The sequence below is a fragment of the Octodon degus genome, unplaced genomic scaffold (genome assembly GCF_000260255.1).
Source record: "Octodon degus isolate 3935 unplaced genomic scaffold, OctDeg1.0 scaffold00013, whole genome shotgun sequence".
In the NCBI taxonomy this organism is placed as follows: Eukaryota; Metazoa; Chordata; class Mammalia; order Rodentia; family Octodontidae; genus Octodon; species Octodon degus.
In genome coordinates, this window is record NW_004524589.1 from 10,241,843 (window position 1) to 10,250,830 (window position 8,988).

Here is an 8,988-nt window from a genome sequence, read left to right on the forward strand (position 1 = left end):
AGGATTCTATCTTGTGTATGGTAGAATCATAAGTATAATACAATTACACCTTAATATGATCAAATCAAGTCACTGAGTCAGAGGCTAAGGCAAAGTGAGAGCAGAATTTCAGCAGAGGTTAGAAATCACAAGTTGACAATGAGAAGAGCTTAGAGTGGTCTGTGTGAATTTTAAGTTGGAAGTCCTACAAAAATTAAAGTTGACTGCAATTCTAATTGTTGGTGACAAGTTAACTGATTTCCATTCATTGTGAAAACACATTCTGCTTTGTACTGATTCGTACATGGCAGTTAAGGATCCATCAAGGTAGAATCTAGAAACAAAAGAGTTACTTTACTTAACACTTTGACTAATATTTTGGGAAGAACTCTAAAAGTCAATATAGATCACAACAGAAAATTGATTTATCAATAATTTATGAAGTGAAGACATTTTAGTAGAATTTGTCGTAGCCAGCTAGACTCATACATAATGGAGCACAAATAGTCCAAGGTTGTGCGATTAGAGTTGTTTAAGAATAAGACACTCCTTTTGCCTTTAGCAATTGCACAGCAACATGGGAAAATCAATATGCACAGAGAAACAAATATACCTCAACAGCTGCTATATGAGGTGTGAATGCTAATAGAATAGTTGCCAAGAATCTAACCTATTTTGATTATGAGTTCTCAGCGAACTTTGAAAATGGTACTTAGGAATGTCCGTCCACCTTCTTAAAGGTTAATTGGAAAAATACATGTAAAAAGACTGCCTGATATTTCAAATCCAACTCCTTTAGATGAAGTATTAAGATAATACATATGGTTTGGAATTTACTACTGAGCCTATCATGGATAACTTATGTTAAAAATATTTAGGTAACAAATTCTTAGATGGCAAATTTAGATAACAATTTTATGTAACAAATTTGAGGTAACAAATATTTAGATTACAAATAAAGATATTAGAGTTGTAAATAAATTGTTCTGATAAAAATATATAAATCTTAACATTATTATAGTAACTATTCTTTCATGATTATTTTTATTCATAAGTTATTTAATCATCCTTTTCTATATACAAATATTATAGCATATTATATATAATATGATATATATGATGTTATTATACATAGTGCAAGGATATTAAAACACTTTGTGAATTGAAGATTACAAATATGTTTGACAGAATCAGAATCACCAAATAGAGAATTAATTTGTAAAAGATAAAAAATATACAAACATATGTATACAAACCATATTTTTTAAAATATATACCTGCATGAAAGTAATGTACTTTCATGTAAGTTACAATGGAAAATTATCCCAGCAAAATATGTATTTTTGTTCCATAATGTCTTGTGTATCTCAAATTATCTAATGTTGCACATATGCCTGAGTATTAATATTTTCCATTGAGAATAAGATCAGTTTCCTCTATCATTCAATTAAGGTAAATATCACGAAGAATGCATGAAAAGATTAAAGTCATTCAGCAATATTGACTTTAGTGTTTTTTCAGATTGACTTTAACATGTCTTAAATAGAGTAGCTAGATTCAGCCAATAAAAATAAAAAATGACTCACTAAATTGAATTTCAAAGAAATGAAGTATTTTAAATATATGTAAATTCAGAACACTATGTGGGCAATACCTGTAAGGAAACCCTGTTTGATATTTTAATTTATATGCATGTTCTATATTTCCTGTCATGTTTACCTCACAGCTTCTGAACTAAATCAGCAAAGTATACACTATGTAGGGCTACTTTAAAGTTTACATGGTTTCTTCATCAATTTTTGAATTAACTTTTTCTTGGGCCCAAGGTACCAATCCTGATATAGGTGGATATATTAGTACATTATAGATTATAGATTAGGCATTCAATGTCCACAAAGAAATACAGAGAAATTATTTCAAAAATAATAGCTGTGATTGGCCAAATAAGAATAACCTGAAGAATTTCCATGACCAAGTTGAAATTGACAAAAGAAACATATTTGTTACTATTTGGTATGATATTATGTTCATATTAATATAGAGATAATTATCTTTGGGGCACACATAAGAATGAGAGAAATATTAATTCAGAAACTGTCTAATAGCTAAGGGTGTGAATATTGTGGAGAGATACCACAATAACCAAAGGTTCCTTGAGATGTTTTTTCAAACACTTAGACTCTTGCATGATCACTTCCTGTGTTAAACTTAACATGCTTCAAGAAAAGAATAAACTAATGTCAGTCTTCTAGATATAATGCAAGATGCAAGATTATTCACATTAACCCAAGAATCAGACAGTTATTCACATCTTCACAACTTCCATTATGAGAATTAACCAGTACAGAGGACAGGTGAACAATATCTCTCAAGTAACACTGAAAATTTGTAGACTTCAAGGCTCATAAATCAACAATATTAATTGAATTTAGTCTTGATATTTTTCAGAAATTGTGGGATCTTTGCTGTTTTCCATATAATCTTCCAGTTGATACTTGTTGCCTTTTGAAATGATATGGAAAGGACTTGCCAAATGTGTTGAGAAGAGATCCAAGGAGTAGGCTCATCACTTCAAGTCTGGAAAATATTTCCTAGGGAAGGTTTAGGGGAATAATAATCAAATTATTCTCAGAGTTATTTGATAGGGGATGAAGAAAATAGTGACAAATTAAAATTAGTGGAACTTTTAGGGCTGGCCAAATAACTCAGTGGATTGGGAGCTCGATTCCCAGGACTGTTGTGTGGCCCCGCCCCCTGGGACTGATGAAATAGCAATTGAGACTGGGTGTGCACCTGTAATCCCACCTCTTGGGAGGCTGTAAATAGGTGGCTCACAAGGCGTCTGATCTAGTAGTGAGACCCTGAACACCCTGTAAACACTTTCCTAAAATGAAATATAAATAAGTAATAAAATTAAAGTGCCTGCAAACATTACAAGAATTGAATGCAGACATTTTATTAAGGCTAACACTAGAAAACTACATTTGGCCATGCCCCCTAGGTTCCTTCCAGCATCTCAGGTAATGTCCTTTCCCAAAAGGTGGTTGTTTTCACTCTAAAATCACAGCATTTATTTGTCTTCCTAAGCAACTAATTCTAGGCCTTTTCCATAATATTTCTTTACTTGTGTTTAGACCATTTGTCTGGTTTTAAGTCTTTAGAAGGGCAAACTTGAGGAAACATGAAAGCATTTTCAGTAGAGGAAAGAGATTTGTAAACAGCATATTAAAATAAGCAGATTCTGATATGACTTAAATCATGTCACTCTAAAAATGACAGCACAGAACAGAGCCAGAATCAAGCCTGAGACCTTTAGAAGTCCTTAGGAAAATACTGCCACCAGAAAGAGGAAGAAAGGAGACCAATTTTTGCTTGCTGTTAAGGGGAAAAATATGCTATATTCTGAACTGACAGGATGAAGGATTTCAAATTTTCAAAATTGGTTTGGATAACTTCACACTACCTTTGTTATGATCACAAGCTAGTCCTAAGAGAAATGATTGATGTTAGACTTCTAAAGAAGAAAAAGAACAAAAACAAAAACAAACAAACAAACAAAGCTGGCTTTCTTAAACAGGTGAACTAGAAAAAGGTTAGAGTTCAAGTCAGGCATTTTTTTTCAGTTTCTTTTCAATTATAAGATGCATAAAATTGCATACAGTCTGTTCTTAGCGAGCTTTTGGAAAGAAAGGCTAACCATTATTAGACAGAAAATGTTGCTCATTTCTGAAGATATGAGGAATTAGTTTCAAGCATAGCAATGAGGTCGGGATGGGTTTACCAAACTGCAATAGCCACGTGGCAACTAAAAATTCCAGGCCTGCTGTGATGATCCTCAGCAACTGGGTACCTTTTGATGGTATATTTCTGTTAGAAATAAGCCAAGACCAGAAGATACAAAGTTGTCTCCTGAATTTCTTTGCATTTCTGAAAAAACAAAACAAAACAACAACAACAAAAAAAACCCTTATGAACGACAAAACAATGACAAGTGGCCTAATGGAATTAAAGTAATTTCAAATACATCATGCCACCCTGGAACATAGCCCTACCTCGTATGTTAAAATCAGTTGAAACTTTAAAAGCTGTTATCATCATAAGGTTCCATCAAGTGTTCCAGATGGAGGTGGAATCTCTTATCAAGTGATTTCAACCAGAAACTAAAACCTCATAAAGTTGTTAAGTGGTAACTCTTGCAACAGAAACAGAGTTCTTTACTTGTTCCCAATGTACAAGGAAGGTTATCTTTCTATGTCTAGTACAATTATGAATCCAAGCAGCAACAAGAGACAACTGAGAACGCTGGCATAATTATGTAGTTTAACTCTAGACAGTCTAATCAAAGAATAAGATTGTAGAGGCCGGGGAGATAGTCCAGTAGAATAAGGCAAGTGCAAGGGCCTGATTGCAAGCCCCAGTTACACCAGATAAATAAATAAATAAATACACATAAAAGAATAAGATTTTATATTAGGAAGGAATATGAATGACATAGATAGTTAAATTAGAAGCTACAGTTTGTTTATAAAACTGTGGTCTCAGAGAAAAATAATTTAATCGGCTAGAAAATCTATAATTTTCTTTTCTTTCTTTTTTATGTATTTGGTTGTTATGGGTTTCACTATGCACCTTGGTCTCATGGTGATCCTCCTGCTTTCAGCTTCCCAGCACTGGTATTACAGGGGTGCATCATTACTCCCGGACTCTGGCCAGCTTAGCCTGCTCTGGGGGTGGGGCTGGCATGGCATGTGGTGCCAGGGATAGGGGCTCGGTGCCTGCTCCTGCATAAGACGGCCTAAGCAGGCACTTTATTCTGCTGAGCTATCTCACCAGCTCCTATAATTTTCTAAGTGACAGAGCAAATAATTTGGAACGCATCTAGTCCAAAAGTTAGTAAAAGCACAAATTTTCAATCAAGAAGAAAATTTTTGTCAGTGTCAGCCATGTGGATGAGTCATGGCCATTGCTTGGCCAGTGTGCTCTCTGTGAAAACCTGAGAGAATGTTTTCTCTCCATGTGACTCTCCTTAGGCACACTCTACATCATCAATCACTTTCCTCTTTGGCCCCATAATCTCTTTGATCAGAAAATTTAGGACACTACTGAGTTATATGATGTTACAGTACAAGTTCTCATATGTCCTGAGTTTTAATTGACCTTAGAAGGCTGGGGCCAAAATGTTGGCTTTCCTTGAGGCCCTCTTTTTTCTCTAACTTTGGTCTGCAAACTTAGGTTGTTAACCCTCCAGAAGAGAAGCTTATTGTTATTACCATACAATCTAGGCTGCTAAGCTTAACCTCACTATCTGTCTGAATATCAATCATCTTAGGCATAACATGGAACAGGTATTTTTCACCAAGTAGTGATATGTTGAACTTTAAGTCCCTACAGAATATAATGAAAAAAATTTAAAAAATTAAAATATATTTTAAAAATAGGCATAAAGAATTACATAATTCTTATGTTTACACATAAGTCCTGAAATCTAATCATGTACTACCTTGTAGAAGGACAGTCCCACAACATTCCTTTTGCGTGTCTCCTGCCTTCATTCACCACCCCCTTCTTTTTGAACAATCATCTACCATTGCAGGTACAGGATCTCAGGATATATCCTGAGGGGATTTCACTGACCTTATCAGATCCAAAAGCTGCATCTCTTGTTGCATAGGTCCTGCTTTATCTTGGCCTTTACCATTCAGCAAAAAAGTATAAAAACGACATATAAGAAGTAAAGCCATAAAAAAATAAAGAAGTAAAGCCATGCTGTTATGTTGAGTTGTAGGGGACTCAGGTCAACAATGTCTGACACTGCCAGTGAAGTGGAAGACCCAATACTATTATAGACTACTGGACTCTTTTAGAATATTTTGCTGAGTTAACATGCCTATAACATTCAAATGACAGAACTAAAAAAAAAGAAAAGGGATAGAAATGAATGTCCATTTTGTATCTGTGTATTCAAAATGGTTAGGATAGATATATAGTTACGTTCTCTTAATGAATAGAGGAATTATGGCTGCATCTTGTACAGCAAATAACCACTAGGAAGAGAGTATTCAATGTGTTAATTATTGAAACTGTCATACCAATTTGATTTGAAACTGTCTCATTACTATTTGTCTCAATAAAATGATGGAAAAAAAGAAAAAAGAAGGAAATTTTTAGTGCTATGAAAATGACTTGACTTCAGCTTACTGAAGAGCATAGCTATATATATTTTTCCTTACAGACAGCTGCCTTGAGACTGAAAATCCATTGCATTATAGACAATTAGGTTCAAATTCAGGCCATGGACCAGTGCATGGGAATCAAATATTCAGATAACTGCAAAGAACTGCTTTGCACACTGGCATATTTTAACTAATGAAGAATCATTTTTTTAAGCAATGGTGATGTTAAATACAGTACTCTCTCTTCAACCTAATCAACATCTGAAAATTTAAGTCCACTTAAAACTTCATAGAAAATACCAAGGTAGCCAGTACTGGTGTTGTTTCTTCAGGATGGTATCCTTTGGCACAACAGCCATGACAAGTTACATTTCCACTGGCGTTTTGCAGTTTGTACCTCTTGTTTGACTTTGTCTTGGTATTGCATTCAGTGAAAATCTTTGAGAGATTTACATTATTCTGCAGCATCGGCCTCAAAATTTTAATGATAAGGGCTAGAGAGATAGCTCAGTGGACTAAGCTCCTGCCTAGGCAAACGCAGGGACCTGGGGATCCCCTGTACCCATGCCCTGCTGGGCCCACCCCTGGGTGCACTGAGCTGGCCACTGAGACCAAGCATGGTGGTGCATGCTTATAATTTCAGAGCTGGGGAGGCTGAAAACAGGAGGATCAATAGTAGTCTGAGCTGCGTAGTGAGACCCTGTATGAAATACATACAAAACAAACAAAATTCCTAAATTTTCTTCTAATATTAATAAGTGCGTATAGACTGTGCCCAGGAAATAGGTTGATAATTGGAATTATTAAGACTTCATCGGCCAAAAGTTTCTCATTTTCCCATGTATCTCATCCCACCTTCAAAGATAAATTCAATACCTTATTTGACATGGGGATTTTTGTTTAAAAAAAAAAAGGAAAAGAAGACAGAGAGTGGTAATTACAACAGAGCAGGTTTATTTAGAGGAAACCTGAGAGGGATGGTCCTGGCACTGAGACCAGACCAGGTACTCTCCTAGAGCTATGGGATCTCTTATAGGATCATGGGGTCATGGAGTGGGGTGAGGAAGAGTTTAAGCAAAGGACACTTTTGCTTCCTGAACAAGTAAGTCCTGAGATCACAGTGGTGATGGCTGTTGAAGGATGTATCTTGGCAGTGTGCAGGGAGTAGTGGCTGCTGCTGCTAGCAGGACTGACAATGTTAAGAGTCCCTAAGGCTAGCTGTGCTAGGAAGGGTGATCAGGATAACAGTGGTCAGATTCCTTCAGTTTTTCTTCCTGAAAAAAAGTCTCTGAAAAGGACAGAACTCATTTACCAAAGTAAGTGTCCAGCAATGACCCCTTGAATCTTTATTACCATCTATAAATTGATCCCTAACTTAGAAGGCTTTGAACAATATAATTTTATTCATATATATATATATATATATATATATATGAACTATGAATGTTGCCAGCAAAAATTTAAAATTTTGAGGTATTTTCCTCCATAGACTTGAAATATTTTCAGCATCTGTCTACAGTCACAATTCTGTACCTCTCCTCTGAAAAATAAAATAAAAATTTAAAAAATTAAATACTGAAGTAGAACTAACAGAAGTTAACATAGGAAGATCTTGATACTGACCTCCAGATTGGTGGGGAAATTTCCATCAGTTAAAGAATAAGGACCAACAAACACATTTTGGACAGAGGTCATTACATGTATCTTGTAAGTATCCCCTTACAAAGTCATTTTGTAAATATTTACCCAATCATTCTCATTAAAAGCCAAAAATATGAAGCACCCTTTATTCTTTTGTGTCCTATGAAGTTCTAATATATTTATTCTTCATTCCAATTGTTGCTCCTCCAGATGCACTTGATGTTCCTTCCTAGAAAACTGTGCCTTTTAAGCACCTAACCCTTGTTCCAAAACTATCAAGAAGTTGAAGCATTTATACCTTACCCTGCATGCAATTTAACAAGTCAGTCTTCCACAGTTCAGTGAAAAATGGCAGATAGCAAGCAACTTCTGGGCCAGAAGCAAAGGTCTTTATTACTCATAACCATCATTCTTTGGTTATCAGTTCCTTGAGTTCTGTAATCTTCCAGTGGCAGGGGCCTGACTCTCTTCTTCCTTGAACTATACTTGCATATGGAGTGAATTATTTTCCTCCAAGCTTAGTAAACCTAATATTATATAACAGCAGTAAACATTCTTGACCTTTACTCAGGTGGAAACTATCTTTCTTTTGTTGGACAATAAGTATGCTGACTTGTCCTTAGTACCACCAGGAGGATGCTGGATCAACTTTTCAAGGTTCTGTGCTGTAAATCTTTTCTTAAACAGATAAACTGAAACAGAGGTTTTCAAGCTGGCAAAAAGAAGGTCCAAAAATTGTAGAGAAACATGAACAACTAGAGTTATCTATTAAATGATTTTAATGTTAATATTCATACTATAGAATAATATCAAAGGATTTGAGAAAAAGTTTATTGTGACATAAACACGTATATGCCTATATAAACTTACACTGCATATATTCATTATTTTTATTGTATTGAGTAAAATAATCTAAACTTGGATCTCCTCTTGTAAAAAATTTGAAGTTAGCTACTTGCAGGAGGAAAGGGAGCAAGAAATAAATGCATAAAGTTAGATTAGGCTTTATTATGATCAGTTTCTTAAAATAAATAATGTCATTCACAAACAAATAGAGCAGATTATTGAGTACTTGTATCCAATTATTTCTTCATAACTTCTATTATGACACATGGCAATGTTTGCCCAGTATTATGTTTATACTTTTCAACATTTTCCAAATATGGATAGCTGCCAAATACCTGAATTATAAGTA